General features: G+C 37.2%; 2 pseudogenes; both read left to right on the top strand.

Moving 5' to 3' along the window:
* The first annotated feature begins 11,086 nt into the window (after positions 1–11,086).
* Positions 11,087–21,968, top strand: LOC137649307 (uncharacterized; annotated as a pseudogene).
* Positions 21,969–22,686: 718 nt separating this feature from the next.
* The window catches only part of LOC137649306 (uncharacterized), a 58,803-nt pseudogene continuing 53,989 nt past the window's right edge, over positions 22,687–27,500 (top strand).

Raw genomic sequence — 27,500 nt, 5'->3', positions numbered from 1 at the left:
GTGATTTCAATGGTCACCATAGGGAGTGGGTAAGTTCTGTTTTTCCTACCGATCCCCATGGCTTGAGAGCTTTAGACTGTGAGCAAATCATAAGTGAAGCAACTCACAAGTCTGGTAACTGCTTGGACCTCGTATACACCGACTCCCCTGGTGTTATAACTAGTGAGGTTGATTCTTCAGTCGGGACATCTGATCATGCCTTGATTTCATTAGCGGTGAAGACTGAGCAGTCTGTCCCTGATGTATCAGACTCATGCAAGATTTATATGAAATCTCAAACAGGCTGGAATGGGATTTTGCATGATCTTTTTGAGCTAGAATTGGTCTCAATTGTATGTTAGTGTTAATCCTGTTGTCCCTTTGAATGAGAATCTAGTCAACAGAATTGATAGGCATATCCCTTCTCGTGTGCTAAGGTACCGAGTGACGGGCAAACCATGGTTCAATGATGATTGTAAAAGTGTTTATTTGGAGAAGCAGGAGGCCTATCATCTTTGAAAGGGTAACAGATCAAATTTGACATGAGATAACTAAACTCAGCTTAGAGCTTTTGCTCAGAGAGTTTATACTTTAACTGAAAAAGAATACAATCTAACCATAAGAGAAACCATTCCTGGTACAACCCAGGAACATGAGATGTAGAATACTCTTAAATCTGCACTCTTTGTTGTAGATACAACAGCTCCTCCTTTACTTAAATCAGATTGCTCAGTCATTCACTGTCCAAAGGAAAAGGCAACCCTTTTGGCTGATGTGTTTGACAGTAAATAAAGTAAACAGAAAATCGAACTTCCTCATTCCTGTTTTCCCGAGGATAAACTAGCTAGATTAGCTATTTGATCTCGTGAAATTGAAGTTCTGTTGATGGACCTTGATACTTATGGAGGTGTAGAACCCAATGGTATTTTTCTTTTGTTTTTAATAAAGACTTTTCCTGAGGTTAAACTATTAAGTTTAGCTTTTCGATCTCGTGAAATTAAAGCTCTGTTGATGGACTTTGATACTTATGGAGGTGTACATCCAAATGGTATTTTTCCTTTGTTTTTTATAAAGACTGAAGATTTCTTAGCTCCAAAGTTATCAGTTATTTTGCGCAAGTTAGCAGGAAGAGGAGGTTTTAGCTCGTGGTATCTCAAGTCCAAATGATTACCGGCCAACTTCCATATTATCTAAACTTCTTGAACGTCTTCTGGCAAAACGTCTTGATAGGTTTGCTGAAGGTAATCATGTTTACAATTAATTAGGCTTTCGTAAAGGCCTTGGAGCATGTGATACCCTTCTTGCAATCTCTAATACTGAACAGAAATCCCTTGATTGTGGTCGGGATGTTCGTATGATTGGCCTTGATTTTAGTGCTGCCTTTAACCGTGTTAATCATGAAACCCTTGTTTACAAACTCAAATAGTTGGGAGTGGGTGGGTCTTTTTTAGCATTCTTATTGAATTTTCAAGTAATAGATCGCAAAGAGTTGTTGTTGATGGGCACCATAGTGAGTATAGGAATGTGATATATGGTGTTCGTCAAGGTAGTGTTCTTGGCCCATTACTTTTCATACTATATACACACGACATGTGGTTTGGCCTAAAAAACAAGCTTGTTGCATATGCAGATGATGCTACTTTCTTTGCATCAATTCCATCTCATGAATGTAGATCTGGGGTTGCTGAATCCCTTAATAGAGATCTAGCTAAAATTAGTGCATGGTGCACATTATGGGGTATGAAGTTGAATCCTAACAAAACTCAAAGTATGATTGTAAGTAGGTCAAGGACAGTGGCTCTTACCCATCAAGATCTCACCATTGATAATGTTTCTTTAACTTTGTATGACTTAGAATTTTAGGTGTGATTCTCGACAGCAAATTTACTTTTGAGAAACACATAAGGTCTGTGTCTTCTTCAATTGCACAAAAAAATGGCTTATTGAGAAAGTCTTTTAAGATTTTCGGTGATCAATCTATTCTGGTAGTGTTTTAATTCCTTCATTTTACCTTGTTTCCAGCATTGTTCTCCTGTCTGGTCTTCAGCTGCAGATTCTCATCTTAATTTCTTAGACAGGAACTTAGTCTATTAAATTTCTTATTCCTGATTTAGATATTAATTTTTGGCACCGTTGTTCAATTAGTTCGTTATGCATATTGCCTAAGATTTTTCATAATTCTGACCATCCTTTACATTCAGATCTTCCTGGACAGTTCCATCCTGTTCGTAATTCTAGACATGCAGTTAGTTCTAATAGTCAAGCCTTCTCCATCATGAGGCTCAATACTACCCAGCATTCTAGAAGTCTTATTCCAGCTGTGACCTAGTTGTGGAATGTTCTTCCTAATCATGTAGTTGAATCGGTAGAGCTTCAAAAGTTCACACTTGCAGCAAATACTTTTATGTTGAACAAGCGGGCATGAGTCTTTTCATAGTTTATATATGACATTCTGTTTTGATGATATTGTTTTTAAAATATTTAGTGTTAATTTTTTCTCATATTGTTCATTTATTTCCTTATTTCCTTTCCTCGCTGGGCTATTTTTCCCTGTTGGAGCCCTTAGTCTTATAACATCTTGCTTTTCCAACTAGGGTTGTAGATTGGCTAGTAATAGTAAATAATAATAATAATAATAAAAATAATAATAATAATAATAATAATAATAATGATAATAATAACCAGGCTGTGTATAGTGTGTTCACGAACCTTTACATAATAAAGTGAAAAAACCATGTTCCGATGTCTCATTATCCGTCGATATTGGACATAATTGGTGTCAGGCGAAAGTGTGCGAAGTTGTTCTTTAAGCCGTTAAAATAAAAGTTCAAGATGCCTAGACATGTGAGGACTAACATAGCAGACACTGCTGCTGCTGGATATGAAAACGAAGGAGCAGTTAGTTATAGTGATGTAGAAGAATATAGATGAGAGCAACGAATACAGGAATTAGAAAATATATTAGATAACCTAGCCAACTTAATAAACATATTATTAGTTGAACGAGAACAGGAACGCCACACAGCCACAGCGTATCCAATGTACATAAACAAAGTTCAAACTCACAGCTAAGAGAAGATACTGAAAACGTTGTATTTTGAAAATTGCCAGAATTCCAGACAAGTGTTAGGCTTTTTGATGATCAACAGCCTAATGAAAGGTTTCAATTGATCGAAGTATTTTTGAGAGACTTTAAAGTAGCAACATATGGGTGGTCAGAAAGAGAAAAGGCAACACAAGTAATTAGTTTGCTAAAAGATGCTCCGGCAAGGGAGGTAATGTGTTGGCCACAAGACAGTTTAAGAAGTTATACTGAAAACGATATTTAATTGTGAAATACGCCTTACCCGATGCAAGAAAAGGGGATATGAAAGAAAATTACAAAAAAAAAAAAATTCGAGAGAGTGAGTCAGTTCTCAGTTTTGCAACTGGTATTTTTTGAGATCATGATTCGGTTGCTACATGGAGTGCCAATCTCCTAGTAAGTGATAAAACGCAATTGCCAGTAAACAAATTCGCAGATTAGTAAATACGTATCTATGTGGTTATTTGTTCGATGACAATCGCTTATTAGCAGACGTAGTGATGGCAATACAAAACATTCTAGACGGTTTGAGAGAAGGAAAAATGACTGAGAATAACTGCCCCGATCCCAGAAAGGGGACAGCCATGAGAAGGCACTCACAAACCCCCAAACCTGGAGATGGGAGAACGAAGTCAGCAGGTGAAAAGTCTTCATACGTTGGCAGTGTGGGGGAGAGGGGCACCAACGAGTGGAGTGCCCCACCCAAGTATCCCCCGCTGTTACACTTTTCAGGCCTAGGGTTATCTATCTCGAGAGTGCCCAGCAAAAAACGCCGAGGGCAGGTGTGCTATGACACACGCATACCACCCGCCCAACATCAGAGGAAAATGAAAGAGTGGAAGATCTATGCTAACAACCCGCTGCCCTTCGCCCGGATGACAGCACTGACTGCGATGGACTCAATGGAGCAGGCACTGGGACCTCCCACGGTACCCCTGACCTCACCCCCGCAGCACTAGAAACAGGAGAAGGGCACAGCGGTATTGCAAGCAAGACCGTTAGCCCATGTCGGTATCCTAAAGGGCTGCTAGATATTTTAGCAGTGAGGATTGACCTACCAGATAAGTCCATTCGAGCGCTGATCGATACAGGAGCCAGCGTTTCGCTTCTTGAACAAGGAATCTCCTCTAACCCACCACAGTCAGCGGCATCTATCATCCTCGACACACCAAGAGGAAATAGACTACAGGCAAGCCATACAACGATAGTCAACTTTGAGGTGGGATCTGTGAAGTTTACAAATGATTTTTTTGTCTAGCCCACCCTGGGAATTCCAGGAATTGAGGCTATACTTGGTTTGGATTTTATAATGAGTAATCAAATATACATTTGCGGGGAAAAGATAGAATAACAGTAAAAGCAGGAGGGTGCAATTTGCCGGTAGAAAGTCGTGAAAAAATAAGTGCTTGTGTGGGAACGGAGAGACAAGTAGGTAAGGTAACAGCTGTACCTGAAAAAGGAGATGAATTGCCTCCCCAGACACTTACATGCGTATCAGTGACCCTGTGTCAGCGTCTCCCAGAGGGAACTAGGGTCATAATTAAACCCCATGATAAATGGGCACAGGTAGTCTTACAGGGCTTATCAGAAATAAAAGAGAACACAGCGGACATTACAATAGTTAATTTGTCAAATAAAAGAGTTGCGTTAGAATGTGATTCTCTATGTGAATTGGAGTTACTTGAAATTACTAATAATGGGATCTTGGGAGCCACTCCTCCAGCCCGCACAGATGAACACACTCAGAACTTGATTATGCAAGCACGAAAACTATATCCGCCAGAATATAAATCTGTAGTTAGTAACATTGATAATAATTATTCCGATGTGATTACAATTGGAGACGAGCCACCCGGGAGGATTGATTTCCCTTTACCATTGAAACTGGGCAGGCGGAGCCAATCAGGTCAAGGCCTTATATGGTACCTATTCATTTCCTGGGAGAGATAGAAAGGGAAATTAGTATATTAAGGGAACAAGGGATTATCAGGTGTAGCTGTTAGGAAAAAGGATGGATCAGTAAGATTGTGTGTTGATTATAGGAAGTTGAATGCAGTCACTAAGGATAATGCATTTCCATTGCCCTTGATTGAAGAATTACTTGTGAAGGTACGGGATGGTAAATATTTTACAACTACAGATTCTAAATCTGGATACTATCAAATACCCATTCAAGAAGACAGTAAATGCAAAACAGCATTTATAGCCAACGATCAACTAATTCAGTTTAATTTTCTTCCTTTCGATGTTAAAAATGCTCCAAGTCATTTTTCTAAAGTAATGATGGCGGTGGTGTCTCCCTTAATTGGTCATAATGTTCTTGTTTATTTTAGACGATAGCATAATTACAGGGAAAACGGCCGAAGAACATAATAACAATATTCGTAAATTTTTATAAGCATTGCATCGTAATGGTATGAAAATAAATTTGTCAAAGTGCATATTATTCTGTAAACAGGTCGAATTTTTAGGTCATATAATAACCCCAGGAGGTATCCATCCCTGCCCCAATAAAGTAGAAGCTATTTAAGATTTCCCCAGGCCACATATCTCTAAGGAAGTAGCTGGGTTCCTTGGGCACATTAGGTATTACCATAAAGTCATAAGAGGTTTTGGAGAGATAATGAGACCCTTAGATTCTTTAAAGAAACAAAAAGTAATAAACTGGGGAGTGAAAGAAGAAAGGGCCTTTAACCATTTGAAAGCTACCTTACCTAGCAATGAGTTACTCGCAAACCCTAGATTTGATCGCCCGGTTTTGGTTACAACAGATGCAAGTAGCATAACTATTGGTGGTATGATTTCTTGAGATGATAAAGGTAGAGAGAGACCCATTTATTTTGCTTCCAGGGCATTAAAAGGGGCAGAAAAGAATTATAGTACATTCGATAGAGAGGCATTGGCTATTCTTTGGGTTCTAGAGTGGAAGCCGATTGAGTTGCAAAGTGATCATCACCCCTTTCATTATTTATTTTACAAAGGTGACTTGAGGTCTAGACAAGCGAAATGGACTTTAAGATTGTTAAGAGTTTAACATAAAGAGATTTGACCACATAGAAGTTAAAGCTAACAAGGTAGCTGATGCTCTCTCTAGAGGTGCAGTAATAGGAGTAACAACTCGGGTACAAAAGAAAAACAAAGAAAGAACCCAAAATATTGAAGACCCCCATCAAAATAAAGAACGGGATGTGAATTCACGAGAGGAGCAATCAGAAAATAAGATCCACGAGAGAGAGAGAGAGAGAGAGAGAGAGAGAGAGAGAGAGAGAGAGAGAGAGAGAGAGAGAGAGAGAGAGAGAGTGTGTGTTAGTGGATATGTTGGCGAGAGAGGGAGGGAAACAGTGAACTTGAATGTGTGTGGGTGGCCGAGGACATGACCCGAATGAGTGACTTGATGATGCAGGAGTGATTGACTTGGGAGGTTGGGACATAAGGGAAGTCCAAGAGGGACAGAAAAAAAGAGGAATGGATGGAAAGAGTGTGAGCAGTGATTAAAGGGGAATCGGAGAGTTATCCATCATTTCTGAGTGTGCCTCGTGAGAATTCTTTTGTAGAGAATGATATCTTATATTGTGCTTACAAGAAGAGGGGAGGGGCATTTTGTGTATGAGTAGTTTTTTATCCCTCTTTAATTAATCGACCCATCCACATTGTACATGCAAGTTCGTATGCAGGGCACTTGGGGATTGATAGAACATTAAGGAGAGCACGAGAATCCTTCTTTTGGTTAGGAATGAAAAACTCTATGGAAAATTATATAAAAATGTTGGCATGCTTGTAACTGTTTCAAAGAACTTAAAAACACTGTACTGGAAGCCAGACAGTGGGCTGTGATTCCTATTAAATTCTACAGGGTGCATATGGATGTGGTAGGACCATTTCCTACTGGTATAACACAACATAAGTATATATGTCTATTTGTGGATACATTTACTCGTTACACTCAAACTTACGCAATGTTGAATAAATCAGCAAATTCATTAGCCCAAGTGCTGTCCTCTTTTATTACTAGGTTTGGTTGCCCGAAAATTTTGATAAGTGATAATGGTATTGAGTTCATAAATAAGGTGGTGAAATCGGTCACAGACTTGATGAAAATTGAACACTTTTCAGTGACCGCATATAGGCCTTCAGCTAATGGCTTAGTGCAATCGCATAATAGGGAAGTGGTGCAAATTTTATGTTACTTAGTGGCTGATAACCTCCTTCATTGGCACGCCATGCTTCCTTCTTCTGACGTGTTCTAAATAGACATGATGATAACAATGTGTTCTTATGTGGGTGCTTAATGTAAAAGTAAAGTGTTTGTAATAATTTTGCTGAGTGTAGCAATACGTATGACATACTGCTGAGTGAACCTAAATACAAACATAGGGAATCTAAATAGGTCAAGTGTAATCCGTCAGGCGGATGCTGTAGTATTCATGTATTTATATGATTCCTGGTTGTTGGAACCAGGGTGCTTCCCGAAGGGCTAGTGTCTACAGGATTAAAGTTCAGCCTCGAGGAAAGGCAGTGTTAGAGAAGTTATAAGTTATAAGAGAAGGGCGGCATGCTGAATGATTTTCTCGGGAAAACAGCTAGTGGCCACCGATTTATTGTTACAAATGCATTGTAGTAGGTAGTAGTGATTTTAAAAATGGTACGGTGGTGGGGATTTGTGTTGCGAAATTGTGCCGTAAACCCGGAGAAGTGAAATCAAGGGATGAAGGAATATCTATTCCTACCCCTATCCCGCCCAAAAAGGCAGTATTGCCTGCAACCAGAGGAAGGTTATTGATGAGGTTGTGAAATACCGATATTGATATATTTTTTTCCTTAGGGTATTCTGTATTATACTAGCAGAGGTCATAAGAAAAAATGAGTGAATTTTTTTAATATTATATAGAGTACATTTTTACATGCAACATTTCTTTTTTGTTATTTTTATCTGGATGATGTTTATTTTTTGGGGTGATTTCTATGTATATATTTTATGTTACATTTCTCTCTAGTAAATAACATGCCCTATTCCGGGTCGGACTGTCCTCCATATATCGTAGACTAGAAAGGGCGAGTGCGCACCTTCTCCTGGAGTGAGGAGCATGGGGGGTGAGTATGAAAAATATGTAGAAGTGTGTGTTTTATGCAGTAAGATTAATGACCTTTTTAAGGGTACTATGACTGCCATAAATTGTGGGAGAACATTGAACTCTGTTATAGGTGACGTGTGTTAAGTCTGATAGATGACGTGTGGTACGCCTATTGGTGAGAATATACTTTTATCACAGTGGAGATTTCCACAAAATCTTACAGTTAAGCATATTGACAGAGCAACATTGTCTTTACTTGTTCCGAGGAGTAAGCAGTACCACTCGAGCGATCATAACAACAAGGTACTCGTCTGAAGAATATCGGGCTGTGTGAAGTGTATTAACGAACCTTTTTATAACAAAGTGATAAAACCCATGTTGCGATGTCTCATTATCCGTCGCCATGGGACATGTATGTATGTATGTATGTATGTATGTATAAATATAAATAAATATATATGTATATATACATATATGTATATATACATATATATACATATACATATATATATATATGTTACATATATATATATATATATATATATATATATATATATATATATACACACCCCCACACACACACAAACACATATACATATAAATTATTTATATATATATATATATATATATATATATATATATATATATATATATACACATAAAATGTGGTAAAAAAAAAAAGATTACATTCAAGACTTCCTAAAATATTTGAAAATAAAACCGGTCTCTTAAATGTAATATAAAGAAGGCAGTGCAATGATTAACATGCAAGCTGAGTGAAGTCGACAGCATATTAACAAAAGCCAGGTAACAATGAAGGTTCCGATGAGTAATTCTAAGCTGATGTCACCATTAAGATGTCTTTGTAAGGAGAAAAACTATTCATGCAACGTCTCATGATCAAATTTTCAATCATCCTCAGCACCACGGCAACAAACTTTGCAATCATAATTTTGAAGAAATAATAGATATATTCTTTATAATATACAATCTAGATCTATTAAAAGAAATTGGCCTCTTAAGGCAGAATCAAGACATAAGTTGCTCTGCTAAAAGGAAGGGCATTCCCATCAAAATAAAGAGGATCTATATCAATTGCTTAGACGGGTGAATACAAGACGTTAGAGAAGTTATAAATTGTTCTATCAAAAATAACGAGTAAATATTAAGATATACGGGAGATTGTGGTTTCTGAGTGTACCTCTAGGGGTACACCCTCTCAAAAAGGTATGAATACTCTCTCTCCCCCTTAGCTGGGGGATGGGGAGAGACTGAGTAGCTGTTCATCAGGCACTGCAGTTGAGCGTGACTGGAAAAATTTCATTTATGTATATGGCCAGAAACTTGGTGTTTGTTATATAACAGCGATTTAGATATTATTTTTATTATTATTATTACTAGTTAAGTTACAACCCTAGTTGGAAAAGCAGGATGCTATAAGCCCAAGGGTCCCAAATAGAAAATATAGCCAAGTGAGGAAAGGAAATAAGGAAATTGTACCGTAAGTGTTTTACACACACTTGTCCACTGTAACGGTATTTAAATTTCATTGTTATCTCACTCTACATCTCAATGTTAACAGAGCCTGTTTAAGCTTATCTTTTCATGAACTGTTGTTTGAATTTCTGTGACCTTCTTTCTCTGAAACTCTTATTATTATTATTATTATTATTATTATTATTATTATTATTATTATTATTATTATTATTATTACTTGCTAAGCTTCAACCCTAATTGGAAAAGCAGGATGCCAAAAGCCCAGGGGCTCCAACAGGGAAAATAGCTCAGTGAGGAAAGGAAACAGAAAAATAAAATATTTTAAGAAGAGCAACGAGATTAAAATTAATATCTCCTATATAAACTATAAAAACTTTAACAAATTAAGAGGAAGAGAAATAAGAGTGTACCTTCAAGCAAGAGAACTCTAACCCTAACCCAAGACAGTGGAAGATCATGGTATAGAGGCTATGGCACTATCCAAGATTAGAGAACAATGATTTGATTTTGAAGTGTCCTTCTACTAGAAGAGCTGCTTACCATAGCTAAAGAGTCTCTCCTACCCTTACCAAGAGGAAAGTGGCCACTGATCAAGTACAGTGCAGTAAGAAGAATGGTTTGTTAATCTGTGTTGTCAGGTGTATGAGGACAGAAGAGGATCTGTAAGGAATAGGCCAGACTAATTGGTGTATGTGTTAGGTAAAGGGAAAATGATCTGTACCCAGAGAGAAGGATCCAATGTACTACTGTCTTGCATATAAATAAGCCCCTGTTTGTTTAGATAAAGTTAGTTACTTTCACCTAACCTCTCACTTATCACCCAATGGTTCCCTTGCTCACCGACTGTTAGTCAACGCAGACTCCTACTCGTCGACACCTCTTCAACCCACCCCTTCCGACCTCACTCTCCACATCACCACACACATGGATGACTCCGCCCACCTCCTTACGTTGTACCCACCTCAGGTTTCCAGCAAACGCGGTATTTATCACCATATCAAGACGACGAGGACCACAATGTTCATCAGATTCAGGCATCTGGCACTAGATCGTTTGGCAGCCGCTAAACAAATGCTCGCCGAAATGGGAGAAATAGACCTTTGCCAAAACGACTCAAACCCATGCTCGTAACCATTACACATCGTCCCGAAGAAAGATGGCTCTCTGCGTCCATGTGGAGATTACAGACACCTGAACATGTAGACAGAACCGGATCACCAACCCTTCCTAAACATCGCTGACATGACCTTCTACTTGCACAAAGCAAAGGTTTTCTCCATGCTAGACCTCCTGAAGGGATATTATCAGGTGCCCATGAACCCGGAAGACATCCCCAAGACTGCAATCACCAATCCTTTGATACATAAACCTTCAATTACTTTGTAATGCTGGGGTCACTTTTTAACACCTCATGAATAGCATCTCAGGGGACCTCCCCTTCTGTGTAAGTTACATGGATGACATACTTGTGCTCTCTTCCTCCAAAGAGGAACACCTCCGTCACCTATGCAACGTGCTGAACCGCCTTCAACAGAACAGCCTTGTAGTCCAGTACGATAAGTGTACTTTTGGCGCCAACCAAATATCGTTCTTAGGGAAGCAAATCATTCTTGAAGGAGTCCACACCCTTCTTAAGAAGGTAGCAGCCGTTCAGAACTTCCCCACCCCCTCAACCGTCAAAGCAATGCAACAATTCTTAGGCATAATCAACTATTATCATCGTTTCTTGTCACCCATTGCCGCAGCTCTTGCCCCCTTCAAGGGCAAGCCAAAAGACTTTAAGTGGGGTCCCTTTTAAGAAGTGTCCTTCTGTAATCCAAAGAATGCCCCATTAACCACTGCTCTTCTCACTTTTCTCATAACACATGTCCCACTCCTTCTCTCCACCAATGCCAGTGACGTTGTTATTGGTGCAATACTTGAGCAGGTGATCAACAGCTTGCCTCACTCATTGGCCTTCTTCAGTAGAAAACTGTCCAAGTCAGAATCCTGCTACACAACTTTCGACCGCGAATTGCTGGCAGTGCATTTAGCTGTCTGTCACTTTCGCCACTTTTTAGAAGGTATGCTCTTCGTCATTCCCATGGACCACACGCGTGTGGTGTATGCCTTTACTCGACAGGCATAGGCCTGGTCCATCAGTCAACTCAGACATCTCTCTTCCATGGCTGAATACAATTACACCCTTCAACACGTCTCTGGGAAAATGAATCCTGTTGCCGATGCACTGTCAAGTAACACACGACTATCATTCACCTAGGATTGGTTTACAACACCTTGGTAGAAGCCCAATGAAAAGATCCAGATTACAAAGCATGTAGCACATTCTGCACATCCCCCAGTTGGAAGACGTCCCCCTCTAAAACCTGAACGCCACCCTCCTCTATGATGTCAGTACTGGTAGACCTTAACCATGGATTCCTGCTCCCATCGGCAACAGGCTTCTGATTTCATTCATGGTCACTCACATCCCTCGCGCCGATCTACTGCACAGCTACTGTAAGCAAAATTCATTTGGAACAAAATTACTAAGGATGCTAAGGATAGGGTCAGAGCCTGTACCTCATGCCAAATTTAAAAAGTATATCACACAAGGATTCAGGAATGGGCACCTTTCCTAAACCTCAGCGTCGTTTTGTCCACATTCACAATGACATAGTAGGTCCCCTACCCACATCACAAGGACATCGTTACCCGTTTACCGTCATCGACCGCTCTACTCATTGGCCTGAACCCATTCCCATGGAAACTGCAACGTCCTCCTCATATAAGCTCGTTGGGCTGAAGCCATTCCCATGGAAACTCTAACATTCCCCTCATGTACATCTCACTTACTCTCAGGGTGGATAGCGAGTTTGGTATCCCTGAGCATATTACTTTTGACAGGGGTACCACTTTCACCTCCCAATTGTGGACTTCATTAGCGATTCTCCTGGGAATCACCCTGCATCAGACAAGCGCCTACAACCCTGCTGCCAATTGATTGGTTGAACGTTTTTTCTTGCATCCTCAAAGCAGCTTTGATGTTCCACTGAAACTCCAACTGGTTTGCCCACCTTCCCTGGGTCTTCCCAGAACTAAGGACCACTCCTAAAGACACCCTGGATGTATCGGCAGCTAAAATGCTGTATGGCAACCCATAGGCCATCACTGCCAAATTTTTTCCCTCTGCAACCTCCTCCGACAATCTCCAGCGCCTACACCACGTTGTGGGAAAATTTACTCCATGCCGCCATCCTTACAAGCCCCAAGCTAAGCAGCTAAGCAACACATACCGGCAGTTTTTTGCACAACAACTCTAGCAAGTTACATAGGCCCTTTCCTCATAATCCGTTCCAGTCTGACGGTATTCTTACTCAACCTTCGTGGTAAAGGAGACTGGGCGTCCACTGATCGCCTACGACCTGCGTATCTCCTGCAAGATGACCCAATTACAGTAAGCCTCTCTGGAGCAGGGCCCATTTCACATGTTTGTCTTTTTGAGCGGAGGGGGGGCATGTACCTCACGTGCTTCACACACGATCTTCCAATGTAATAGTATTTTCATTTTTACTGCTATCTCGCTCTACACCTCACTGTTAACAGAACCTGTTTAAACCTGTCTTTTCATGAACTGTTGTGTTTGATTTTTTTGTGACCTTGCTCTGAAGCTATTGTATATAATTCCCCTGTCTGTTGAAATAAAGTTAGTTGCATTCACCTTGCCTCTCAGTTATCAACTAACGGCTCGCTCGCACAATATAAATAGGCCTAAACTACAAGAGAAGAAATAAATAATTAGAATAAAAAATACTTTAAGAGCAGTAACAATATTAAAATAGACCTTTCATCTATAAATTATACAAACTTGTGAAAAACAAGATAGAATATCGTTCACGAGTGTACCCTCATGCAAGACAGTGGAAGACCATGGTACAGAGGCTATGATATTACCCAAAACTATAGAACAAGCAGTGATGTCATGTCATGTCAGGGTAAGAGCTATGAATTTATTTCTGTGGTAAATATAGAGATTGTTAAATGGGCAATACTATGCATGGATGAAACAAAGGCTGTAAGAATAAGAAGTATTCTTTATATGATATAAGCAATTACGATGACTTAACTTCAATCATATATAAACAAAGATGTTGTAATAAACATTAACCTGAAAAAAAAATGGTTAGTGAATTATACATATTTAGTCTAATGCAAATGTTACTTTAAACATCTGCTAGAATCTCTCTTATCCTTTCATAAGACCAGATTAATCAATCAAGTCCAAATCTAAGGATTCACAAACAACTTTTAAGCAAACGGAGAATATCCAAAAATCCTATTATTAGCGAATTACAAGATCTCCTCTTTTGAACATCAATCTTTGTACCTTTATTAATTGGCGCACAGCATGCAAGGTCAAGTGCATCGAAAACAAATAAGCCAAATATAATTTCTAAATGATAAAAAAAAAGAAAAAAAAATAGGATACAGTTTCACACATGAAATATTTACAAACGAAACTCTCTTAGTCCCTTTCCGCAATGTCACATTGTTACAGCAAAAAGAAAAACTATTTCTGGTTTGTAAGCTCTGTACCACAAGAAAGAACTGTAAAGTGAATTTATTGTACTAGCAAAGGGCTGACTTCATAAATTAGCAGTTTTATGACTTCTATAGCTATACTAAGGTCAAGAGGAAAGACAATCATTCAAGTAAATTTGGTAGTTTTTTTTAGCAAAGATCTCTTGGATATGTGATTTAAAAAATCCTTATGTAAAACACTCAGTTTTTACTACATTCCAGAGCTTTGTGGGCGATGAAGGTCGTCATTGTCATGCGTAACTAATTGGGCACGGAAGTAGCCATGGAAGAATTAAAATTGACACTAAAAGCTGCACAAATAGTTTCTTTAAAAGTTTAATTATATGTACATTTTATATATATATATATATATATATATATATATATATATGTATATATATATATATATATATATATATATATATATATATATATATATATATATATATACACGAGAGAGAGAGAGAGAGAGAGAGAGAGAGAGAGAGAGAGAGAGAGAGAGAGAGAGAGAGAGAGAGAGAGAGAGAGAGAGAGAGAGAGAGAGAGAGAGAATGTTAAAACGAAATTCATGGAAAATTCCTAAATTGCATGTTAATTTCTACAGTATGCGTTCTGTCTTTAGTTTTTTCACAGCATCCTTATTCCGACAAATATTCTTAACACTGAACAGGAATCAGCAGAGCATATCAAGTCTCCTAAAACCACTAATGGCCTTGAATATTAATTCCAGGTAAGACCTGTTTCCAGAAGAAATCAACACCTTCCGCCCACTCTTTGATTACTGGTGATATCATGAGCAGAATATTATATTAGCAGTCAACCAGAGTATTTACTTATTTTGTAATTAGCTGAGTCGTCTTTGATTGCGTAAAAAAATAGGAAAACAGCAAAACTATACATTTTATACATACATACATACATATATATATATATATATATATATATATATATGCATGTGTATAGATATACATAAATACACACATTATATATATATATATATATATATATATATATATATATATATCCATATATAGTATATATAAAGGCCTATATATGTACACACCAATAGATTTTTAAACAGATAATGCTGTAGACATCGATACTGGGGTTAACTGCATAACAGGCCCTCGCTGATCGGTAAACAACATTAAAACAAATCATATATACAGGAGGTTCCAAACTACATTTATTCATAAAAAAAAGTTGTATCAGTACAACAGTTTCTACTAATTTCATAATGTTCCTATATTTCTCTTACACTTTCCACTAGAAGGTCCAAAGCTTGTCGACTCAGGAAGCTCTACAATCAACAAGAAAGTAAGAACAGTGATTCTTTTATATACAGGTTGACCATAAGTCTCTTTAGAATTAAAAAAAAAAATATGTTACAAATGTAAAAAAACAGTTAACAACGTTTTCAATCACAATGTATTTGTGTTTTAGGTTACCCTCTCGCTGAAAGGTGTACTGTTATATGGCCCCTAAAAATGGCTAATCCTCAAGAAAAGGGACAATTTTTTACATGAATCATTAAAACAAATTCGAATCGGCAGTTTCAGCAAAACAACGAACCTAAGTATGTTAAAGATCAACCTTCACATCAGTCAATTCATGCTTAGAACAAGAAATTTATGGAGACATAGCCTGTGTAGGATAGACAACTGGACAACCAAGGACATCTGAGGAAAACATCGATCTTACATACAAGGAAAGGCTTTGATTTTTGTTCCACAAAATCCATCTGTATAACTACCACGCATTTACGGCTACCAAATTTAATAGTGCACAAAGTCATACACAAGAACAAGCGATTGCAGGCTACTCTTAAAAAATGCAACAAATATAACAAATTTTAAGTAATTTGCATTTTTTCCTAGCTATACTTACGAGGACCTTCTTTAGCAGATCTGGGGCGTTAGCCACCCCACCGACCAAAATTTTCCTTTAGGCCTCCCCAGTCCTCCCCCATACTGTATACCTGGCAGTACCCACAATCCTTACACTCATCCAGCCCGGGTCGCATATTCCTGAAGTCTGGATGGAAATAGACCCTCTCCGATATTAGAACCAATCAGAGCGTGTTTTGGAGCGGTGACGTTGAGACTCCGCCCTCCTTAGTGCTACCACTATAAACTTTTCTTAATTCTTGCAAAAGCACTAGTTTTGAAAATATTAATCTTATATAACGGATTTTGAGCGAAGCGAAAAACGATCTTTCATAACTTTGGATGATCTGAATGCTGGGGGGAGAGTAAAATGGCCTTTGCTAATGTACAGTCCTGTTCAAGTGCAGGATTGTCATCAGTTTATCATTTTCATTTAATTTCTTATTTTTCCATATGGTCATACTTTCATTTCAGCGCTGAATGTTCTTATAGGTCCCAGCGCTTGGGCTATGCCCTAAATTCCATAATCCATCCATCCTACCGTACATACAAACCCCCTACCTTACATCCAATCTGACCCCCTACACTGCATATAATGGGCTACAACCGTTCGGTGGTCTACACTACTTTACCTATGGACACAGCTAGCCTAGGTTATTGCTTGACTACCTAAGAAACAATACTCATTATTGACACATTGACCAAAGCCTCAGCAGGGTGACATTACTTTTTCAACGATCCTTTTTGGAACATTTGTTACTTGTACATTGGGATCTACCTGGCCTAGGCTACTTCTAACTTTCGAATTACAGAAGGCCACATAATCCTGATAAAGTTTTACCTACCGTAGTGCTGAAATGGGGCCATTTTCAATTGTCCTCGGGCAGCCCATAAGTTTGGTACTCAGTCCACAGGAACTAAGGCTTTGAAATTATATAATTTTATGCTTACTGAAACTAGATTAAGTGGAGCAGACCCCTGCACCCTCCTAATTGATTCCTAAAATAGGATAAATAGGGCATCGATATTGTCCGCCAAGACCAAAATTCCAATTTGTGACACACTGCTAGGACAAATTGTGGAGAACCTAAGGGTAGCCTATGCCATTTGGATGCATTTCTTTCATGCTCCAAATATCCAGCCATTCAGTCGATAAAACAAAAATGGGTCTAATTAGTAATTGGGTGTAAAAGGAACTAGGCCTAGCTAGCCTGACCTATTTATAGGCTATCTAAACCACTTGACCTGGGGGGCTCCTAATGATAGGAGACACCTATAATGCCCTACCTTAACATAGGGGACTAGACCCCCTTTGAGGAAGTTGAACTGGTTGTTTGGGTAAGCCAATTCCTTTAAGCATGAACCCATGACCCCCATGCACAAGTTGACATTCAATGACTGCAGTTGTGAATAGATAAGTGAATTCTATTTCTAAGATTGCTCTTAGTGGTTTATAGAGACGCACACGGTTCTCTCTTCTTGTATATTTACTAAAACTTTGTGCCATAAAATATGCAGCATTATTTATATATATATAATATATATGCTAATTATATTTATTTATTTCATTCTCAGTTGTGAGGTTTTCGTCGATACCACAATTAGGTTCATTCATAAGCAATCCCTTAAAAGACAAGCTAATGGAGTCTTTTTCCATGTTTTATCAAAGTCCATGGGTGGCATGATCATCCCTTTGATTCTGCAGTTGCTCTTAATCAACTGAGAGTAACATCAAGTACCCGATATACATTCGAGAGATACTTTGAGCAAGGTAAAATAACATTTTTCTTGAAATGCAGTCAAACTTAATGTAATGTTCTTATATTTACCTGTTTCAAAGTTTTGGTAAAAAAAAAAAAAAAAAAAAAAAAAATTACTATAATAATTATCTAGTGGAATTAAATTCAGCAAGAAAACCTCAATGTCACAAATTTTAATATTGTATGTAAAATTTCACATGGTAATTTATATTGATTATACTGAACAAGTAACGTTAACTCTGCTGATAATGTCACTATAGTGAATATAGGCCTTTATAGGAATGTAAAAATTATAGTCTGTGTTTATTGATGTATAATGTTATCCCATAATTCATGTCCTTTTTTCAGAAATTCTCACTACCGGCACACATGTAACAGCTCTTTCCATTGGAAGTACTGTACTTCCTAAGACATATGCTTAAAACTGATATCACAATTTTGAGGGCTGCCCTTTTTCAAAATTTTTTGTGTCGATATATAAAAAAGTAAATTAACTGCCTTTTACAATCTAAAACTGCAAATGGCATAACTAATGATTTATTTACATAATTAGAAACTTCAAAAAAATTTGCCTTGCATACATTCATGATTTTTTGTGCTTTTAATTCGGTATTACTCCCGAATAGACTAACTAAAAGATGTTATTAATATACAATAAAATTTATTGACTCAGTACTATGACTGAAATGTAAGTAGTTCTTCAATAATATTCATGTTTGGGGGGCTTCGAAATGTGATTTCCTGGACCACCGGATCAGTGATTGCAGTGTATACTTGAACAATGCAGTAATGATGCTACTGTAGTTACTATTATTTTAAAATGATAATCTTAGCCAAGTTTTGACTCTTTCAAAGGCGGCGGTGAATGCAGTATATATTATAAGCACTGAGATCTTGATTGTCAGCTAACATTAGAATATTTACAGGTATGACAACAGCGATAGCTCACATACACCATCTTATGAAATTAGATTGGGTTCATGATTTGAGAGGACAAGCAAACAAATCTGTCAATCCATCTCCCAAAACTGTGGAATATATGCGGACCCAATGGGTAAAAGAACAACAAGGTGGATTGAACACGTTGTCTATGTTTGATGCTATCCACAAGTATGCAGCTGAAAACCCAGAAGTACAGATTAAAGCTGAGCACAACAATGAACGATCTGTGGTTTTGGTAACTCCCTTCATGAAGAGGGTTCATGAACATCTAAGAGAAGCCTCGGAAGTTGTTTTTGTAGATGACACAGGATCTGTAGACCAACTGAACACAGCCATCATACCTTTTATTTGTGCAGGACCAGCTGGTGCTGTTCCTTTGGCTGTGTTGTTCACATCATGTCAAGATCAAGTAACATTGACCAGAGGTTTGTAGTCTACATGAATGATTTTATTTTTTATTTCATTTTTACGTATGCTAACTTTTTCAGAGGCATGTTGGGAAATTTTTTGACTAAATAGCATGTTTTTAAATATAAAGTCCATGCTCACTCGTGAGACCCTGGGATTTTGGAAGGATCCACTTATGACTTAATGTATTGCATATGGGTCTGCTCTATACTTTCATCCTAATACTGCACTCCACTCTAACTACTACAGCTATTCTATCATTAGATTCCTTCCTTCACTCAGAACTCGCCTAACCTTCTGAAAAATCTTTTCTAATTGTTGACTTTGCTTTGATGGTATGGAAGTTCAGTACATACAATATTTTTCTAAGTAAAATTTTAATTTGTATTCCTCTTTAAGTGATATTACTTTCCTGTTGTCAAGCACAGTCACCTCCAAGAATTTTGTTAGTCTACTTCTTTCCCTTACTCTTCTTTGGTGAATAAAATTTAATGAAGTATTTGCATAATGGTTTACACATATACAGTATGAGTAAATGCATTTAGAAAGAAGGTGTTTGTGCCGGACTAGGCCATTGTATATTACAGATAATGCAAATATGATGATTCAATATATAATTCTGTTTGTTAACATGCATACCAGTAATAATATTTTCTATAAATTATATTTATCGTTCTGTTGTGTGCTTGGCAGGCTTTGGTATGATTAAGATGATGCTAGGTGAATGTGCTTTCTATGTCAGAGGAGCTCCACAGTCATTCATGACTGACAACTGTGAAGCCGAAAGAAAAATTCTACCTGTAACTTGTCCGTCAGCAAACCGTTTCCTATGTATTTTCCACCTGCTTCAGCAGGTATGGCGTTGGCTATTGGATTCTAAACATAGAATTCAAAAGGATAATCGTCAAGATCTTATAGCTGCCATGAAAAGTCTTGTTTATGCTAGTTCGTTCAAAGGCAGTTTAATAAGGTGTGGCAGTCTTTTCAATCCTGTTATCTCATGGCTACATATCCTATTTTCAAAAGGTAATGTGAAATAGTACAGTTTTAGAAGCATTCGGTGCACAATTTCTTCAGCTCTCTGTCCCTATAAATGTCCATTTTTTATGGTTCATTAAAGTGTAAAGTCAGTCACCATTGTTTATTATTCAACAAGTTGGTATGGAATCCAAGGAATTTGATCCTTTTGAATGAAGAGTTGAACCGAATTGAAAAGAAAACTGATTCTATCACTAAGTTTACTTTTCAAATTGCAAGGTTTAATTCACCATTTTAATTTCCTTTTGGCATATTTAAATCTTGTTTTAATGAGCATATTTTCTTAATTTTCAGTTATGTGGCATCCTTGGTTGAAAGGAAGGAAGATTGGGCAATAGCTTTTCGAGCTGGTATATTGTTACGAGGGCACCATACAAATAATTTCTGCGAGTCAACATAATCAAGGATATTGTTCTCAGTAGGTAAGGATTCATACGTACAATATACAAGTAACATTTGTCATTACATCATTTAAGAAAGTATATATTCTGATACTCAATGAGTCTACATGTGTTTAACTGATGCTACTTCTTACTTTTCTTGAGAGTTCCTGAGGATAGGTTGGAGTTGGGTGGATGTTACTGTTATGCAATTTCACAAAACTGAAGTTCTCCCACTAAGCAAGTGATAACACTGCCTTGATAGTTGCCATGACCTCTTGCTGAAATTGGTGGGCTACTTTAGTAGTGTGTGTGTATCTCTCTCTCTCTCTCTCTCTCTCTCTCTCTCTCTCTCTCTCTCTCTCTCTCTCTCTCTCTCTCTCTCTCTCTATATATATATATATATATATATATATAATATATATATACATATACAGTATATATATATATATATATATATATATATATATATATAATATATAATATATATGTGTGTGCGTGTTTTAGACACTACACAATAATAATAAAAATTATATTGGCATAAAAATTTTCAAAAACTGCTCAATAGTATGCATATTGAAAAGAACAGGAAAGAACAGGTGGTAGGCTATCCAAATAGCTGAGTTACTCCAGTTTAATTAAAAACCTCTATACTGCAATGAAAATACTATGGGTCAAAGGTCTCTGGATGTTTTTCAGTTAGTTGTATTGATTGATCTGGCAACCATTTGTCAGTAAGTGTAGAAACTATTTTTTTATGGAAATGTCTTACCTTGAAAGAGAGAAAAGGGACATTTAAACCCATGCTGGCAAAATTTAAGAAAAAAAATTCTGTATATAATTAAAACTATGCTGGCAAAAGTTCAGGTTAAACTGCATTAATTTTTGTAACAGGCTGCCCTAGTTTTAGTTTTACTTTATCAAACAGTTTGGATTGCTTCTTCATTTTTTTTAGATGCAAGGCATACAACACGGCCCAGCTACTGACGTTTAAGGTCGCAATTTTCGATGTATACATGAGGCAACGATTGGTCGATGTGGCCTTGAGTAGGCAGTATGTAAAACCAATAATCTCGACCAAGGTTGCATTAGACAGTTTTGAATTGGTTGGCAATTCTAAATATAGAGTACAGAGCGAATCTGATCCAAACATAAAATGTGATGTAGACCTTGAAATTGGACTGTGCTCTTGTATGCAAGGCCAAACTATTGCTATTTGCAAGCACCAAATTGCATGTGCCGAGTTTAGCATGACAGCTGTGCCCCAGCAATTTTCAAGTAGCAGTGAAAGTCGCCATCGAATAGCAGTTTTGGCTGTTGGCCAAGAAAAGGTTCTTGATATGGCATTTTTAGAAAGTTGAATGAGGATGGCATCTTTGAGATCACTGGCAAGGCTGAGATAAAAGAAATTGTTAGTAAGAAGACAGAAAATCTGGATATGGAAGAGGAACCACAGGATCCCATTTGTAGAACAGAGACAATGTCATCTTCAGATGATGATGATTTTATCTCTAGGAAAATATCGCATGATGTTGCAGATGCCATTGTTAGAGTCAGTGCGCGCTATGGAAATAGCAATACAGACCTAGCACTGAAGAAGTTCCTCAGGCGTCTGGATTTCGTAAAAACTGTAAACCAGTTGAATAGTTTGCTGCATTTCACTGGAAGTGCAATAAGGAATGGTGGAGCTGGGCGAGGTAGATACCATGTCAGCCAACCTCCATTGCAAGACGCTCAACTGGCAGGCAAGGGGAGCTGCACCGCTGTGTAAAGGCCGTCATCCGACAGGTGCTGTGTCTTCAAAACCTAAACGTCCCCGTAATTTGGCTCACAACATTTTCTACAACGTGGCCAATGGAAAATCTCATGGCACAAATCATTAAGTGAAAAATAGTGATATGTATTTTTCTTATTGGCATATATTTGATTCAAATGGGAAATAGAATACCTATTTTCGAATTCATATTTCTCACACTTCACAATAGGTTTTGATTAGTGTTAAGGCAACGTACTGATTTTATGTATTTATTATAGCTCTTAAGACATGAATTGTTCCATTTCTATTGTATCTGGTTGACAATGGAACTGTGCAGTTTGGAGTCAATCAACTTTGGTATGATGTACAATGTGAGTAATCTTTCGTATATAATAAACTTTTGTATAAAATAATCTTTTGTGAATAATTTTTTCCCTTATATTCCAAGCTATGCAGTTGATTTTAAAATTTACAACAAAATATCAGCAAAGGAAAGCTGTTTGGTATCCGAGGCTGCAATGGTAATATGTATAATATAAGCAAAGCAAAAATTTTGCATAGTTTAGGATATCTGCACAACAAAACCTGAGCATGGCCTTGGTTGTAATACACAGCGTAAATTAGTGCTTTATTACATATCTGTCCAAATTGAAAAGAAAATAATTTCTGGTATATTTTTCTTTGACTAGAATGAATTTGCTACTCATTTCCGTTGGATATCATTAAAAGAATATGCTTTTTTTTATTGCAACATAGATTTACCCTAGCAACTAAAATAAAGGTCTGTGTTTCCTGTCTCACACCATGTATGCTTCCAAACATGAATTACCATCCGTATTCTAGCCTAACCTGACTAAATATGTACATTTCAAAAACATTGAGTCAAAACAACAATAGAAAATATATATGTATATAAGCAGCAAAGAACAAATCAACTTACAGAAGAAATATATATGATCAACAAGGCAAAATTTGTGCATTTTGAAGGGTACAATGATTCCAAATAAAATTCAAAGTAACAAAAATTTTAAACTCAGCTTACTTCAAGTACTAAATGCCTAAGTATCGAGGCCAATATGAGTAGTCAAGTCATTTTTTCAATGGGTGAAGTATTACGTAACGAAAAAGCTAATTGCCAGGGGATCATAGTCCTCCTGTCGAGGCCAATATGAGTACTAAGTATTTTTTTCAAAGTATTACGTAACGAAACAGCCGATTGCCAGGGGATCATAGCCCTTCTGGTGTATTTTATTGAGCAATGTTGCCAGCCATATGCCTTATGTATCTCTGTACTTTTTTTTATAATTATATTTACCAATATTATTACCTCTCACAAGATTATATTCTCAAAACTGGTGCTTCTGCATGAATTATTATGTAATGAAGCGGCTGATTGTCATGGGCATGGCTTTCTGCGTGTTTCATTGAGCAATGGTCCCATAAGCCTTGCATATCTCAGTAACTTATGATGCATAAGAACCAGCGTAAATTTTAGCTGGTACAAAATAGTTGATACATATTTTCTGTATACATTGCTAATAACTATATTTACTATAAGATTAATATAACTGGTGCTTCTGCAAGAATTAAGAAAAGCGTATACGTGGTAGCGCTAGGAGGGCGGAGTCTCACGACGTAACCACTACAAATCACGCTCTGATTAGTTCTAATACCCGAGAGGGTCTATTTCCATGCAGACTTCAGGAATATGCGTCCGGGTCAAGGCCGGGCATAATCGCCAGTACGAATCTGGTCGACCTCTCGAGAGGTCTCGAGCCACATGATAAACAAAGACGAAAAGAGTTTGCAATTAACATTCGGAAACGAGTTTCTGAGGATGATACGTTCTTCAATCGACTTGTTTTAGTGATGAGGCAACGCTTCATGTTTCCGGGAAACTGAACACACTGTGAGAATCTTTGGATCAGAACATACCCATGTAACTAAGGAACTTCACTGAGATAGTAGAAGGTGAATTTGTAGTGTGGGATCCTTTAAAATGGAACCAGAAGTAAAATTTCTTTTACACAACACCAATTAGTGCAGATGTTTGCCTTGACCATTTGGCTCAATATGTGCTCCACAACTAGATAATCTTCTAACAACCATGATCTTCAGAGATATGGTGGATTCCTAAATCAAACATTTCTAGTCAGGTGGACTGAATGGGTGGCTCAATTTTCTGGTTAACCCATTAACCAGATATCACTCCAATGGCCTTCCTTCTACGGGGCTGTTGAAGAACTAGTATATCGAACAAAGATATGGGACATCAATGATCTCGTGCAAAAGATCACAGAAGCCAATGCCACCACTGTGAGGCTATGTTACACATAACAGCAAAAAATCAAGTGCCCTCTTTATGTGCTTCATGTAACTAATGGTCTGCATGTCTGCATATGGAGTTGACACAAGACAAAAGAACTTCACTATATATTACACATTTTGTAATAATTTTCACATATTTGTCTTTTCCTTTGCTTTCGTGATATATTTATCTTAACTGTAGAGAGACTTTATGGACACTGGATATTTTGTAAAGGTTACATGTATATAATGATAAGTAAAATCATCCAGTAACCCCATATCAATAAACATTTTTTCATGGATTTAAAAGTAGAGAATATAAACGCTACCAAGAGCTTTAATTTTAGTCTATAGAGGCCAACCAGAAAAAATTCCCAAAAACTCAGAACAAGAAAGAAAGAACAAGAGAAATATAAATTTGTACATTGTTCAAAGCGGGAAAGAGATACGTAAGAAGTTTTTATGTTTTTTGAGGTTTATAACAAAAGAACCCACAAAATAATAGTTGAATCTAGATTTGTATATTTATTTGAATCAAAATAGGGTTGGTCACAAACACAACACCAACAAAAGAAATTCAACTGCTGTATTTTTTGTTAACACTGAATCAACATCATATAAGCTTTAGTTCCTTTACCATCACGTTAAATGTAACTTTCCCCTTTTCATTCCCCAAGACATAATATCAACATAATTCTTACTCCCACTACCAAAACAAGCAAAATGATGGCATCAAACGTACTATCGTAAGGCCGATCACTTCCATCAACACAACCCTTATGATTAATTTGCCACTAAATTTAAGTTATTTTCAGAACATTGTGCTGTGCCTCCTTGTTCTCCCTCGCCAATACGGTGACGAGAAAGGGAAATGGTAATCTATTGTTGGTAGTATTTTATACATTTTTAAATATATGAAATATATATATATATATATATATATATATATATATACATAAATATTAAATATATACTGTATACATTATATATATATATATATATATATATATATATATATATATATATATATATATATAAAATATAAAATATTTACAAAAATCATATTAAGGCGAACAGAAAGCTTGACTTTGACTTTTACCAACCAAGAGAGCAGGCAGGATTTAGAAGTCGGTATTAAAAAATTGACCATATCCATGTAATTGACTAACTAATGATAAAATTAACATAGTATGACAAACCACTAAGTATAACATTTATAGACGATGAGAAAGCTTTTGATTCTGTCAAAACTCCAGCAGTAATGCAAGCCTTTATTCAAAAGAGGCCTGAAAGTTTTCAAAAATTTAGATTTGGAAAATGTAGGAGTTAATATTACGAAGTTAGGTGACTAGATTATGGTGATGACGCTGTTCTTATTAGCAGAACACCACAAGATTTGCAATGCTTGCTTAACAGAATGCATGAAATATCAAAGGAGGTTGGGCTCAAGATAAGTAGAAGAAATACAGAGGTGATAAGAGCGGAATGTGCAATGTTAGATAAAATATCATTTGAGGCAAAGGATTAATCGAGTGGAATCATTTAAATATTTAGGAACTATAATCTCTAATACAGGGTCTTTAGAATTGGAGTTTAGTGAAAGATGGAAAAACGCAAATCCGACAATGGTTAAGTGAAATAAAATTTGGAACTCAATTCGCCCGAAATTATACCCCCCACCCCCCACCCCCCAAAAAAAGGAAACAATATCCAACAGATTTTTGTAGATTTGAGAACAAAGCCCTCAGAAGAATATTGGGAATCAAATGGCAGGACAGGATTAGAAATGAACTTACAAGAGATTACTCGAGTGCCATCTGTGAATGAGATCATGGTGAGGGGCAGATGAAGATGGCTTGGGCATGCTCCTCGCACTCCCCAAGAGAGATTAATTCATCAAACTTTCAACTGGGCTCCTCAAAGCACTAGAAGTGTTGGAAGACCCAGACCTACATGGCTCAGGACTATGAAGCGTCAAGTAGGAGATGACGAATGGAGAAGTATTGATTTAAAAGCTCAAGATAGAGACGACTGGCGAAATCTAACAGAGGCCCTTTGCGTCAATAGGCATAGGAGATGATAATGATAATGAGGAATATTATTGGGAAATACTTTAACACCTTAATATTTGCAGATGACATAGTTCTGTTTAAAGAATCACGAGAGGAATTAAAAAAGATGAAAATGAATAGGAGTTAAACTAGGATAATGTTCAATGATAATACAGAGACAACAAATGAGTGTTCTGTACAAACCTCTAGAGATTATTAATGTATATTAGTACATAGGAGAGACAGCACGAGATTCTCCAGAACACGATATCGGATTTAAAAGGATAAGCAAGGGATGGGGAGCTTTTGGTTAACAAAATGAGATTATGAAAATTATAATGCCACTTTCTCTAAAAAGAAAAGTATTGAATCAAGATGGTCCTACCAGGATTAATTTATGCACCAGAAACTTGGAGCTTTAGACCATATGCTGGTAACAACTCAAAGAGCTATGGAAAGATTAATACTGGGATTAACACAAAGAAAAAGAGCAACATGAATACGAGAGCAAACTAAAGTAAAGGATATCCTAACAAGTAAGATAAAGAAAGGAGCATGGGCAGAACATTTAATGAGAATGGCAGACAATAGATTAACATTAAGAATAACAGAATGGGTCACTAAAGATTGTAAAAGAAGTAGGGGAAGGAAGGAAAGACAATGGATTGACGAACTAAGAAAGTATGCTTGCAAGGTGGACTAGCACAGTAAGACCATGAACATACACAAGTAGAAGGACATGTCTGAGGCCTTTGTTCTGCAGTTTTTTTTTTTTTTTT

The sequence above is a fragment of the Palaemon carinicauda genome, chromosome 11 (assembly GCF_036898095.1).
Source record: "Palaemon carinicauda isolate YSFRI2023 chromosome 11, ASM3689809v2, whole genome shotgun sequence".
In the NCBI taxonomy this organism is placed as follows: domain Eukaryota; kingdom Metazoa; phylum Arthropoda; class Malacostraca; order Decapoda; family Palaemonidae; genus Palaemon; species Palaemon carinicauda.
This window is presented reverse-complemented; position numbering and strand designations above follow the sequence as displayed.